This window comes from Salvelinus alpinus, chromosome 28, assembly GCF_045679555.1.
Source record: "Salvelinus alpinus chromosome 28, SLU_Salpinus.1, whole genome shotgun sequence".
Classification (NCBI taxonomy): Eukaryota; Metazoa; Chordata; class Actinopteri; order Salmoniformes; family Salmonidae; genus Salvelinus; species Salvelinus alpinus.
The window spans coordinates 27,590,764-27,605,357 of record NC_092113.1 but is presented as its reverse complement, the minus strand read 5'-3'; the positions used below and the strand labels follow the sequence as shown (position 1 = coordinate 27,605,357).

General features: G+C 41.9%; 1 long non-coding RNA gene across 1 annotated transcript; it reads left to right on the top strand.

The window, feature by feature from the left end:
• Positions 1–3,643: 3,643 nt before the first annotated feature.
• Positions 3,644–5,460, top strand: LOC139556839 (uncharacterized). Its single transcript, XR_011671301.1, has 2 exons — positions 3,644–3,829; positions 5,062–5,460. It is a non-coding gene; the product is annotated as an uncharacterized lncRNA (long non-coding RNA).
• The last annotated feature ends 9,134 nt before the right edge of the window (positions 5,461–14,594 follow it).

Sequence of the window (14,594 nt, the reverse complement as noted above, 5' to 3'; positions counted from 1 at the left end):
ATGTGTGATGTCACAAGCTGTATTATCAGCCATGGGGTTGATATAAAAGCAGGATTTACTCATATGTTTCTATCTTACCCATGATATGCACATCATGAAAAAGTATATCCTATATGTAATGCAACCCTTCTTTTCCAAATGCTCTACAAAGCTGTTCGTTCTATAGGCAACACTGTTCTGCTGACTTTTATGAGTATGTAAGTTCCTTCGACACCACAGTTATCATCCCTTTGCATACCTCCACCCCCTATCCCCTATGGTAACACCTGAGCTATTTTATCTAATTTGATCTGGGACGACTCCCCAAAGTTACAGAATCATCACAGAGGTCATCAAGAGAGGGGGAAAGCAAAGGCCCAACCTCAGTGTCTGTCCACTGACCAATGCCTTGTTTCTCTACACCATGTAGTTCTGTTCTGTTGTGCTGTGAACTATTTGTTCTTGTGGTAAAAAGCGAGACAGAATTATCTCTAATCGGAGAGCTTTTACAGGCTCCTTTTTCACCTGTCACTTCTCGCTCCTCGAGATTACCCTGAAAAAGCGCCAGTATGCATCCCAAATGGCCCCTATTTCCTATGTAGTGCACTACTTTTGACCAGGACCCATAAGGCTGTCCCTGTCCAGGCCTATCAGGCCCACACTACCTCAGAGTGTGCCTGTCTGAGGAGAACAACAACAGCCCATAACTCAAAGATATTGGTGTCCTTGTCAATAAAATCACATAAAAAGAAGATTGGTCTCAAATGAATGTGCTCTCTCAAGAGAAATATATTGTCAGCTGAGGCTTGGTGCATATAGAACTCAGGAATGTGTTAGAACTGTCCCCCTCCTCCTCCATCGCTCCCTCCTCCCTCTTCCATCCCCTGTGCTCCCCCTGTTCCCACCATTGTCTGGGGGTAGAATTCCTTTCAGGGAGCCACAGCCCTTTAAGAGTGAGGGATGTTGTCGGGTGTCGCCCCTTTTCACTAAGTTTGAGAGGAGGAGTTAGAGCCGTACAGTTCGCTGGTAATGTTACCAAGAAGTTGCCAGAATGTTCTATATTTCTATGAAGTTATTAAACTGGACATTACAATAAACCAAAGCCTGCATGAAAAATAACTCTATTGTTGAATTAGTATGTTAATATCCCATTTATATGTGGATTATAGTAATTCTAGGGGATAAATGCCGCTAAGCGTTTGAACAGTCATGGTTGTCGTTAATTACGACGACACAAATTATTCCTTTTAACAAACCCTATGCAATTATCTCTCAAATTTTGCTATGAGAATTCATACGGGTACAGAGAAGTCATGGATTACAACACAAAAGAACCAGTTTAATGAGGAGAGTGATATACTATGATGGGAAGGGGCAGAATGAGCAGAGTTTCAGCAGCACATTACTACGATGAGCAGAGCTCTACATTACTACGATGAGCAGAGCTCTACATTACTACGATGAGCAGAGCTCAACATTACTACGATGAGCAGAGCTCTACATTACTACGATGAGCAGAGCTCTACATTACTATGATGAGCAGACACTACAATGAACAGAGCTCTACATTACTACGATGAGCAGACCTCTACATTACAACGATGAGCAGAGCTCTACATTACTACGATGAACAAAGCTCTACATTACTATGATGAGCGGAGCTCTACATTACTACGATGAGTAGAGCTCTACATTACTACGATGAACAGAGCTCTACATTACTACGATAAGCAGAGCTCTACATTACAATGATGAGCAGAGCTCTACATTACAACAATGAGCAGAGCTCTACATTACTACGATGAGCAGAGCTCTACATTACTACGGTGAACAAAGCTCTACATTACTACGGTGAGCAGAGCTCTACATTACTACGATGAACAGAGCTCTACATTACAACAATGAGCAGAGCTCTACATTACTACGATGAGCAGAGCGCTACATTACTACGATGAGCAGAGCTCTACATTACTACAATGAGCAGAGCTCTACATTACTACGATGAGCAGAGCTCTACATTACTACGATAAGCAGAGCTCTACATTACAATGATGAGCAGAGCTCTACATTACTACGATGAGCTGAGCTCTACATTACTACGATGAGCAGAGCTCTACATTACTACGATAAGCAGAGCTCTACATTACATTTATGAGCAGAGCTCTACATTACAATGATGAGCAGAGCTCTACATTACAACAATGAGCAGAGCTCTACATTACTACGATAAGCAGAGCTCTACATTACTACGATGAGTAGAGCTCTACATTACTATGATGAGTAGTGCTCTACATTACTACGATGAACAAAGTTCTACATTACTACAATGAGCAGAGCTCTACAATACTACGATGACATTACCATGATGAACAGTGCCCTATATTACTACGACGAACAGAGCTCTACATTACTACGATGAACAAAGCTCTACATTACCATGGTGAGCAGAGCTCTACATTACTACGATAAACAAAGCTCTACATTAATACGATGAGCAGAGCTCTACATTACTGCGATAAACAAAGCTCTACATTACCATGATGAACAGTGCTCTACATTACTACAATGAATAAAGCTCTACATTACTACAATGAGCAGAGCTCTACATTACTACGATGAGCAGAGCTCTACATTACTACAATGAACAGAGCTCTACATTACTACAATGAGCAGAGCTCTACATTACTACGATGAGCAGAGCTCTACATTACTACGATGAACAGAGCTCTACATTACTAAGATAGACAAAGCTCTACATTACTACGATAAACAAAGCTCTACATTATCATGATGAACAGTGCTCTACATTACTACAATGAACAGAGCTCTACATTACTACAATGAACAGAGCTCTACATTACTACGATGAACAGAGCTCTACATTACTACGATGAGCAGAGCTCTACATTACTACGATGAGCAGAGCTCTACATTACTAAGATAGACAAAGCTCTACATTACTACGATAAACAAAGCTCTACATTATCATGATGAACAGTGCTCTACATTACTACAATGAACAAAGCTCTACATTACTACAATGAACAGAGCTCTACATTACTACGATGAACAGAGCTCTACATTACTACGATGAACAGAGCTCTACATTACTACGATGAACAGAGCTCTACATTACTACGATGAACAGAGCTCTACATTACTACGATGAGCAGAGCTCTACATTACTACGATGAACAGAGCTCTACATTACTACGATGAACAGAGCTCTACATTACTACGATGAACAGAGCTCTACATTACTACGATGAACAGAGCTCTACATTACTACGATGAGCAGAGCTCTACATTACTACGATGAACAGAGCTCTACATTACTACGATGAACAGAGCTCTACATTACTACGATGAACAGATCTCTACGATGAACAAACCGAACTGATCAAATATATGGCCCTAAGCCGTGGGTACTATTCATTCAATGTTCAATACAATGTCTGAATTTTCCTTTTTTTTAATGAAAGATTCCAGGAATCCAGAGGTGTAGCATACTGAGAATAGACTGTAAAACAATACCACATAGAAGGGTGTGGCTCCTCTATAACGGAGAGGAGGGTGGGAGGGTAGGCCTTATTTGGGGGGCTGATATCCCATTGGTCGATGCTGGGCCTCTAAAATAGCGTTACCTGAGTCAGGTAGAGAAGTAAAGTCAGTCTGAAGAAAGTTTCTATTTTGTTCCATTGGTAACGTCACTCTTTTGTATTCAGTTTCTGTTTGCATCTGTTTGTGTGAGAAGATTTTTGGCTGTTCTCTAACTAATTTCATCATTTGGTTTTCGCTTCTGCATTCATCTACAGAAGGTGTGGACTAAAACACCAGCAAGGTGAGTGAGGTGAGTGAAATATCTATATTAATTAGCAATGTTGAAAGTGTGAAAAGTCTTAAAAGCTCCTCCATGCTATTTCAATCTTGTTTTTCTCTGGAAGTAGATTAGAATTGGAAAATAATTTATTTGCAGATATCTTCATAATCATAGCAGGATCATGGATTTCATGCAATTCAATGCTGTGGAGAAATAACATATTTTTATGGAATAACAGCTCATTAGAAATCAGAAAGGAGTTGACTGAAAACATATTAAGAACCTAATAAAAATGTGATACTAATCTAACAATCTCCATGTAATTAACAAAAATTGTACATTTGAACCTGGGGAGGAGTTGTTTGTCATGTAGGTGTGTGTGTGTGTGTGTGTGTGTGTGTGTGTGTGTGTGTGTGTGTGTGTGTGTGTGTGTGTGTGTGTGTGTGTGTGTGTGTGTGTGTGTGTGTGTGTGTGTGTGTGTGTGTGTGTGTGTGTGTGTGTGTGTGTGTGCATGGGTGTGTGTGTGTGTGCATGGGTGTGTGTGTGTGTGCATGGGTGTGTGTGTGTGCATGGGTGTGCATGGGTGTGTGTGTGTGTGCATGGGTGTGTGCATGTTTGTGTGTGTATGTGTGTGTGGGAAGGAAGGGGATCAGTATCAAAGCTCCTAAACAGGTGTGCGAAGACACGGTGATGGTGTTGAGGGTGTTTGGTTTCCTCAGGAGGGGGCTCTGGGGCAGCGGTGGTGGGGAGCGCCTTGGAGGTGGCAGGGCTTTGTGAGAGATGACAGATCCAGCCAGAGCAAGCACTCAGGCAGGCCTGTGAATGTGTGCCAGAAAGAGGCCAGGTTCTGCTCCTTGCATGCCTGGAGCCCTAGAGCAGTTACAGGGCAGTTACAAGTCTGGCCTCGCTCTAGATCAGACTCAGGCTGATAGGGAGAGGCCAAATTACACTCCCTGCACTGCTCTGCTCCATTCCCTGTCCCTGCCACCCCCACAACCTCACCCCAACCCCCCTACACCTACTGATTGGAGTCATAAATCCCTCAGGGCTCTACATGCAGCAGCTCCCAGGTGCCAGGCCAAGCTTTCCAACCCTGTAATCTCAGCGGTTATGCATAATCTGGAAGCAGTGAGAAAGGGTGTGTTGCGGCAGTTTTGTTCTCCATAATAGGAGAGAGGGAGGGATAATGAAATGTGTTAACTAGCCTAAACAAAGTTACCTCTATTGTTCATTTGACACAACTGTTGTTTATTTCGTTTCAGACTGCTGCTGGTGCCCTACTGTATCTGCAAGAACATTCTGTGCATTCTATCCTTCATTCCACCGGAGTCTGTGTCTTTATCCAAACAGATTTCAGTGAAGTGAAGTGTAAGAGACATGGAACTCGAACCTCACAACCTAACTGAGCAATTGAGTCCATTTCCAAAGTGCTGCTGCAAGACAAGTAATAAGTAATAAGTCTAATCATTTACACCTAACAATATCAATGGAAAACATGGATTGTGTATTATTGATCGTGCTCTGGGAGGAATGTCATTACACTTTACAACGACTGCTGATGTAAAAGGGGCTTTATAAATGCATTTGGTTGATTGATTGCTAATTTAATGTTCATCATAAATGTAAATGTTTTGCAATCTGATTAAAATTCTTATTCCATCTCTTTGTTTGCTGAATGGCCTAAATATATTTTTTTTATATTTTCTCTGATCCTGTCCTTTTTGCAAGAGCTACTCAAATACTAAACATATCCACAAATTTACATTCAGCAATTTACAGCACCCACGCACTTTGGTGTAACACACCAGATCTCAATGCCACAACATGTTTTTTCATCAGCTGATATGGACCATCTGAGACCAGCCCACACACAAACACACAATGCTAAAGTTCAGCCAATGAAGTTGAGCTGAGGCCTCAGAGTAACTGCCTAGTTCTATTGTCTATTCAGAATGTGTACACAGACTAACCTTCCCGCAAAACAATGATTACAAATGTATCGCTACTTGAGATGCATCTCTGTTGAATGCCAACTGGCACCCTGATTTCTGCATAGTGCACTACTTTTGACAGTAGCCCTATGGGCCCTGGTCAAAAGTAGTCCACTATAAGGGAGAGTGGGTTAAGTTGAGAAATGTTTTTACTCTGTCAAGGGAAATATATTATTCTTTCTAACAAACATTACAGTTTTGAAAACATAGCTTGTGCAAAAAAGTGGTCTCCTAGCACAACTTTCCCTGGTACAGGGTCAGAGTTAAGCCGCCTGAAAATGTCTGTACTGAATATAATATTACCAGTACCTTGTTAAAACCATGTCCATCTTTATTTCTCAGTTCCCAGTTTCCTTCCACTTCTCTGCTGCCAGTGACTGGAACGAACTGCAAAAATCACTGAAGCTGGAGTCTTATATCTCCCTCTCTATCTTTAAGCATCAGCTGTCAGAGCAGCTTACCGATCACTGTACCTGTACACAGTCAATCTGTAAATAGCACACCCAACTACCTCATCCCCATATTATTACTTACCCTCTTGCTCTTTTGCACCCCAGTATTTCTACTTGCACATCATCATCTGCACATCTATCACTCCAGTATTAATGCTAAATTGTAATTATTTCGTCTCTATGGCCTTGTTATTGCCTACCTCCCTACTCTTCTACATTTGCACACAGATTTTTCAATTTTTATTTTCTATTGTGTTATTGACTGTACGTTTATGTGTAACTCTGTGTTGTTGTTTTTGTCGCACTGCTTTGCTTTATCTTGGCCAGGTTGCAGGTCGCAACTTGTTCTCAACTGGCCTACCTGGTTAAATAAAGGTGAAAAAAAACAAATAAAAATATCCCAGGGATAATGCCTTGCATTACGCCTGGAAAGAAAACACTTACAATTGCATTGGCAAGTTGAGCTCTAACCAGCATTGGGCCATTAACGGAAAGGTTGCTGCATCGAATCCCTGAGCTGACAAGGTAAAAATCTGTCGTTCTGCCCCTGAGCAAGGCAGGGGCAAATGCGCTTTTGTTAAATCATCCCCCGTTTGGCGAAGTTGGCTGTCTTTGTTAGGAAGAAATAGTCTTCACACAGTTCACTACGAGCCAGACGGCCCAAACTGCTGCATATACCCTGACTATGTTGCAAGAGAAGTGACACAAAGAAATTCATGTTAGCAGGCAATATTAACTAAATATGCAGGTTTAAAAATATATACTTGTGTATTGATTTTAAGAAAGGCATTGATGTTTATGGTTAGGAACACGTTGGAGCAACGACAGTCCTTTTCCGCAAATGCGCACCGCATCGATTATATGCAATGCAGGACACGCTAGATAAACTAGTAATATCATCAGCCATGTGTAGTTAACTAGTGATTATGATTGATTGATTGATTGAGTGCAATGTGAGGCAGATGGTTAGAGCGTTGGACTAGTAACCGTAAGGTTGCAAGATTGAATCCCCGAGCTGACAAGGTAAAAATCTGTCGTTCTGCCCCTGAACAAGGCAGTTAACCCACCGTTCCTAGGCCGTCATTGAAAATAAGAATGTGTTCTTAACTGACTTGCCTAGTTAAATAAAGGTGTAAAAAAATATATATGTATACGTATATAAAAACTTGGCCAAATCGGTGTCCAAAATACCGATTTCCGATTGTTATGAAAACTTGAAATTGGCCCTAATTAAATCGGCAATTCCGATTAATCGGTCAACCTCTAATCGAGTGAAAGTAGAACACAACCATTTAATATCCGCTGACCCCCTGGCGTGCTGTGGGGAGCAGCATCCCTCCCTGTTGTCATTTGTCTTTTGATTATTATATTTCAAACCCAATCAAAATGACCCTGACCTTAGATATCTATCTATATATTTTGGTTAGGTCAGTGTGTGACTAGGGTGGGTACTCTAGTGTTGTATGTCTAGGGTTTTGTATGTCTAGGGTTGTTGTAGGTCTAGGGGTTTTGTATTTCTATGTTGGCCTGATATGGTTCCCAATCAGAGACAGCTGTTTATCGTTGTCTCTGATTGGGGATCATATTTAGGCAGCCCTGTTTCCCACTTTCTGTTGTGGGATCTTGTCTATGTGTAGTTGCCTGTCAGCACTCGTTTGTATAGCTTCACGTTTCGTTTTGTTATTTTGTTAGTTTGTTCAGTGTTAATGCTTTAAATAAATAAGAATGTACGCATACCACGCTGCGCCTTGGTCCGATCCTTATAACGAATGTGACAGTGTCCTTATATAGTGAACTGTAATGGATCAAGTCTCATATGTAATCTTTGGTCTTTCACAGAGTAATGTGTTCTCTGAGATTAAAGCTCAAACTCAGTAGCTGTAGGTTTTCCACCAGACCTGGTCAGGCTAAAGCTTTTATGTTCAATGGTATTTGGGATAAAGCAAAGCATTACATCTGGGGGTTTTACCCTGTGCCCTTTGCTACAGTAGTGGCATTTCTTTGTTTTGCTTGCCTTTTAATCAATTCCCCTTCGGAGAGTTTCTAAATTAAAAAACAAAAAAATGAATCCATAAAGCAAAGCAACAGATATTCAGCCCAGGGTTACCCCTGTGGCTCCTCTCATTATAACAATAAATGCACCCTCCTGCTCTCATTAGCATGGAAGCATTTTCTGTAGGCCTCAAACAGAGTCTGAGCAACTAAACGACGGCAGGCTTTCATGTACAATGTTATTTTACACAGAGACAGCAATGCTAGGCTGTCAAACACACAAAAACCCACATAACAGGAGAGTGCTGGCTTTGCTGAAGCAGGGATGTGATTGGTAAAGTAATCTACTGCCTGTTTTCCTGTCTAATGCGAAGGTGGACACCAAACAACAACAAAACATGAATAGCTTAATTTTCTGTGTTGTGAACAAAATGCCAATCACCATTGACAGACTCTTTCTCTCATACAGTGTTGAACAGTTCCTACATAGAACAGAGAAGGTAACTCACTGTTCCATTGTCTTGTGACTATGATTTCTGGATAACTGCAATGGTTTGAAAATAGCTTCTACTGTAGCCAGGGAGCACCTCCTGCACTGTAAGTGGACTGAACACTAGTACTGCTAGAGTAGTCATGTCAGTCAGGGGAGCTCTCTCACTTCTCTTCCTGCTCCTCCTGAGCCCCAGCCCGAGCCTAGGGGAAGACACAGGTTAGAACCTAAAATGTTCCAAACACCTGTTACCGTGCTAATGAGAAAATCTCTTGGAAACTCGTCTTCAGTTATAATGACTCTATTTAATTGTCATTGTCAAAGCGAGGGAAATTAGTTCTCGTCACACGTAGAGTACTTTCTAATTGGTAGCAAGTTATACCTCTACCTGACATGATGATAATTAGCACTAGATTTATTCAAATCTGTTCCCGTAATGACATACCTGTTATTTATTGTCACAGTGGTTATATCATAGCATAGTATTAATGCATTATGCACCCCCTATGCACTCCAACGCACCTCCACAGTGGCCGAGGACATGGGTGTTCACCAGCTGGGTCGTCTGCTGGAGCTGCTGACCTCCAGGGAGTGTGAGGACCACCTCCCAGCCATGTCCCACTCGGAACATCTTTCAGCAGCTGGACCGTCTCTCACTGGAGAACAACCAGCTGGACCTCCAGAAGAGAGATAAGACAGACACTGGTACTGCAACGCTAACAGTACATCACAACCAATAGCTCAGATGATACACTTTGCAAACTCAACTGTGTCTGCACCATACATTTACCGTACTTTTACACATTTGTATGTATTGAAAGGAGTCTTAGAGCAACGCAGCAATCAAAGGGCATAGCTATCTGTCCATTCCTGTATTGATGAATGTACTTTCATATCACAACTGTGATATGTGGTTGTCTCACCTAGCTATCTTTAGATGAATAGGTCACTCTGGATAAGAGCATCTGCTAAATGACTCAAATGTAAATGTAGCTGAATACACAGCATGCTCTGCTCTATCACAACACTAATGTGGGTATATCACAAAATGAGGCACTCAATGACGTTGTTGTTTATCCCAGTCTGTGAGGACTCAGAGGAGAGTGAGCTGTCTGTTCCCCCTGTGTCCTGCTCTGTTTGCCTGTTCCTAGTTAGCTGCAGCAGTGTGGCTGGGCCTGTTGTCTGAGAGCCATTTTCTGTGTGTTTACCAGAGAGGGACAGTGACAGTGACAGGGACAGTGGCTGCTGAAGCACGGAGAACAGATGTACTACGACAGGCTGTCTCGCGGCCTGCAATACGTCGGGCGGACGGACAACGCCATAGGTCAGACACAGACGGACTGACAGATTGACAGACAGTCATGCCCTTCAGGTGATACAGACACAGACGGACTGACAGATTGACAGACAGTCATGCAGTTCAGGTGATACAGACACAGACAGACTGACAGATTGACAGACAGTCATGCAGTTCAGGTGATACAGACACAGACGGACTGACAGATTGACAGACAGTTATGCCGTTCAGGTGATACAGACACAGACAGACTGACAGATTGACAGACAGTCATGCAGTTCAGGTGATACAGACACAGACAGACTGACAGATTGACAGACAGTCATGCCGTTCAGGTGATACAGACACAGACGGACTGACAGATTGACAGACAGTCATGCAGTTCAGGTGATACAGACACAGACGGACTGACAGATTGACAGACAGTCATGCCGTTCAGGTGATACAGACACAGACAGACTGACAGATTGACAGACAGTCATGCAGTTCAGGTGATACAGACACAGACAGACTGACAGATTGACAGACAGTCATGCCGTTCAGGTGATACAGACACAGACAGACTGACAGATTGACAGACAGTCATGCAGTTCAGGTGATACAGACACAGACGGACTGACAGATTGACAGACAGTCATGCCGTTCAGGTGATACAGACACAGACAGACTGACAGATTGACAGACAGTCATGCAGTTCAGGTGATACAGACACAGACAGACTGACAGATTGACAGACAGTCATGCCGTTCAGGTGATACAGACACAGACGGACTGACAGATTGACAGACAGTCATGCAGTTCAGGTGATACAGACACAGACGGACTGACAGATTGACAGACAGTCATGCCGTTCAGGTGATACAGACACAGACAGACTGACAGATTGATAGACAGTCATGCAGTTCAGGTGATACAGACACAGACAGACTGACAGATTGACAGACAGTCATGCCGTTCAGGTGATACAGACACAGACAGACTGACAGATTGACAGACAGTCATGCAGTTCAGGTGATACAGACACAGACGGACTGACAGATTGACAGACAGTCATGCCGTTCAGGTGATACAGACACAGACGGACTGACATATTGACAGACAGTCATGCCGTTCAGGTGATACAGACACAGACAGACTGACAGATTGACAGACAGTCATGCAGTTCAGGTGATACAGACACAGACAGACTGACAGATTGACAGACAGTCATGCCGTTCAGGTGATACAGACACAGACGGACTGACAGATTGACAGACAGTCATGCAGTTCAGGTGATACAGACACAGACGGACTGACAGATTGACAGACAGTCATGCCGTTCAGGTGATACAGACACAGACAGACTGACAGATTGACAGACAGTCATGCAGTTCAGGTGATACAGACACAGACAGACTGACAGATTGACAGACAGTCATGCCGTTCAGGTGATACAGACACAGACGGACTGACAGATTGACAGACAGTCATGCAGTTCAGGTGATACAGACACAGACGGACTGACAGATTGACAGACAGTCATGCCGTTCAGGTGATACAGACACAGACAGACTGACAGATTGACAGACAGTCATGCCGTTCAGGTGATACAGACACAGCACTGATGATGTCTCATTGAAAGCAGTCATCAAAGATATGGGATTCAGTTGCCAGAGTAGAACAACATAATAAGTTAAGTTGAACATTTGATTTGGACATGATTTCACCTAACAAGGCTTCAATGACAATGTCTACACAATTACTTCATAACAACAAGATCCGTTTTAATTAGAATTTATAAAATGGCATATTCTGCACAATGCCTATCTCTGGCATGTGGTGGGGTCCAGTTTGGAAGAGACTCCACAGTCGAATACCGATGGATCCGAGGTGGTGTAAATGATCTGACACAGGACTCAGTGGAGTGACACCACATTCACTATGAACCATCTGCTCCTTTCATCATCATAGAGAGAGAGAGAGAGAGAGAGAGAGAGAGAGAGAGAGAGAGAGAGAGAGAGAGAGAGAGAGAGAGAGAGAGAGAGAGAGAGAGAGAGAGAGAGAGAGAGAGAGAGATAAATAAATCCACTTTTACACAGCAACTTGGTATGTTTGTTTAGATTTAGAGTCAAAAAGAGATCAGTTGCTGTATTTCGGGAACTAATTTTATTTACAGTACCTAAGCATGCTTAGTTCAAGTCCATTAACTTATGGAGGGCACCCAACACATGTTGGTGCAATTTTAAGCGATTTAAAAAATATTTTTTGTATCACAGATCCAAACTTAACTGAGATGAAGGATGTTTACCATGCTTTGTACATTTTATCACAATTTTTTTTTTCAAAATCATGATGAAAGTGGCCATTTTAGGCCTATACCTGCCTCCTGTAAGACCCTGTGTTTCGTGAACCATACTTGGTAAAGACAGCACATTGGTGTGTCATTATACTCCTTATAGTGTACTCTCAAATATGGAGTACAGCTATATTCTGAAATAAAAATGTTAACATTAATTTATTCAACATTACAAATATTATTCATATCTCAAAAGTACTGTTTTTTAGACATATTTAAATTATAAACTGTATCCCTAGAAATTGACATTTTAGGTCATAAACCAATCACAGCCCATCTGTAGGATTGCACATTCAGCAAATCACCAGCAAAGGGAGTTCCCTTTGAATCAATTTTCCTATGTTCTGTGTTGGTGGTGCTCATAAGATGTATCAGACCTTTAAAAGTAGCAGAGAACCCACTCTGGGATTGTGATGTACTTGTAGAGTATATTGTTTAAAACAATATTTCAAAAAAATTAACTAAATAAAAAAGGGTCATTTTGAGATAGGAATATTCATAATTTTAATGTTAAATAAATTAATGTGTAGATTGTATTTCAGAATGTAAAGATACTCCTGTCACGTTCCTGACCTTATTTCCTTTGTTTAGTATTGTTTAGTTGGTCAGGACGTGAGCTGGGTGGACATTCTATGTTATGTGTTTCTATGTTGGGTTCATTCAACTAGCCTGATATGGTTCTCAATCAGGGGCAGGTGTTTTAAGTTTCCTCTGATTGAGAACCATATTAAGGTAGGCTGTTCTCACTGTTTGTTTGTGGGTGATTGTTGCCGTGTCTGTTTCGCCACACGGTACTGGTTTCGTTCGTTTGTTCACTTTGTTTTGTATTTTGTCCAGTGTTTTTCGTCTTCGTTTAAATTTATTAAAAGCATGTATTCAAACCACGCTGCGCTTTGGTCCGATCCTTGCTCCTCTTCAGACGAGGAGGAAAACGAGCGTTACAACTCCATATTTTAGAGGACACTATAAGGAGTATAATGACACCAATATGTTGTCCCTATCATATACGGTTCACGGATCATTGGGTGTAAGAGAAGGCATGGACACTCTAGGTGCTATCTAGAACCTAAAAGGGTTCTAGATAGCACTGGCTGTCCCCATAGGAGAACGCTTTGAAAAACCCTTATTGGTTCCAGGTAGAATCCTTTTGGGGTTATATGTAAAAACCATTCCACTGAGGGTTCTAACTGAAACAAAAATAGGGATCTACCTGGAACAAAAGAATGGTTATCCTAAGGGGACAGCAGTAGAACCCTTTTGGAACCTGTTTTTCTAAGAGTGTATCGGTCTAAAAAGGGCAATGGTCACTTTAATCATGATTTTCTCAAAAAAAGCATATCAAACGTCCTTCCTCCCAATTAAGTTTCTATGTGAGAATTGCCAGAACAATCTAAGATACGAAAAGTATATTATTTTCTGGTGAAACCACATAGGCTAATATATTACAGACAGGAATGTTTAATCATTCAAAGCACCAATGCTCTGATGTTCTTTCAGACTTGGGAAAGAACACCAACCAGGACAAACACCTGAAGAAGTATGTGGTGGAGTACCATCAGAGAGTCAGCTTCTTAGAGTCTGTCACGGCCGTTAAAAGAAGAGGACCAAGGTGCAGCGTGGTGAGCGTACATTTTCCTTTTATTAATAAAAATGACACCGAACAAAACAATAAACACTACAAAAACGAACCGTGAAGCTAAAGGCTATGTGCCCTAAACAAAGTCAACTTCCCACAAACATAGGTGGGAAAAAGGGCAGCTTAAGTATGGCTCTCAATCAGAGACAACGATAGACAGCTGTCCCTGATTGAGAACCCTACCCGGCCAAAACATAGAACTACAAAACATAGAACATAGAATACCCACCCCAACCAAAATTGAGACATAAAAAGGATCTCTAAGGTCAGGGCGTGACAGGGTCCTTGCAGATAATCTCTACACTGAAAGGAAATTCATTGAAAGAAAGATTTAGTTGCACTAGCTGGGAAGTGGACAGTCATCCAATTTATAGTGCATTCGAAAAGTATTCAGACCCCTTGACTCTTTCCACATTTTGTTAAGTTACAGCCATATTGTCACGCCCTGACCTTAGAGATCCTTTATTCTCTATTTTGGGTTAGGTCGGGGTGTGACTGGGGTGGGCATTCTAGTTTCTGTATTTCCAGGTTGGCCTGGTATGGTTCCCAATCAGAGGCAGCTGTCTATCGTTGTCTCTGATTGGGGATCATACTTAGGCAGC